Below are 347 nucleotides of genomic sequence, written 5' to 3' on the forward strand. Positions count from 1 at the left end.
TTTTTCTTTTTTTTTTTTTTTTTCCTTTTTCCCCGAGCAGATTTTCCTGCAGCTCGCTTTGGGTGGAGGCGTGGGGGTTGTTTCGGAGCTTCACAAGCCTCGGTGTGCTCTGCGGGGAGCTGTACCGTGTGCTCCACTGCAGACCCGAATTAGGTGAGCTAGGAAAGCCTGGCTTGAGCAACCACCTCAGAGGGCAGGACAGGGAGGAAAAGCAAACACTTGTAGAGAGGTGGCCTCCCTGGTAAGGCTAGAGCAGGACCGTCCTGCGGACCCTGTGGGAGGGAGAAGGTAAGTGGCTGCTTGGCAGAGGCTGCCTGCGGGAGCGGCATGTGCCGGGGCAGGGTGCG

Source organism: Egretta garzetta, unplaced genomic scaffold (genome assembly GCF_000687185.1).
Source record: "Egretta garzetta isolate BGI_Z169 unplaced genomic scaffold, ASM68718v1 scaffold343, whole genome shotgun sequence".
Taxonomy (NCBI): Eukaryota; Metazoa; Chordata; class Aves; order Pelecaniformes; family Ardeidae; genus Egretta; species Egretta garzetta.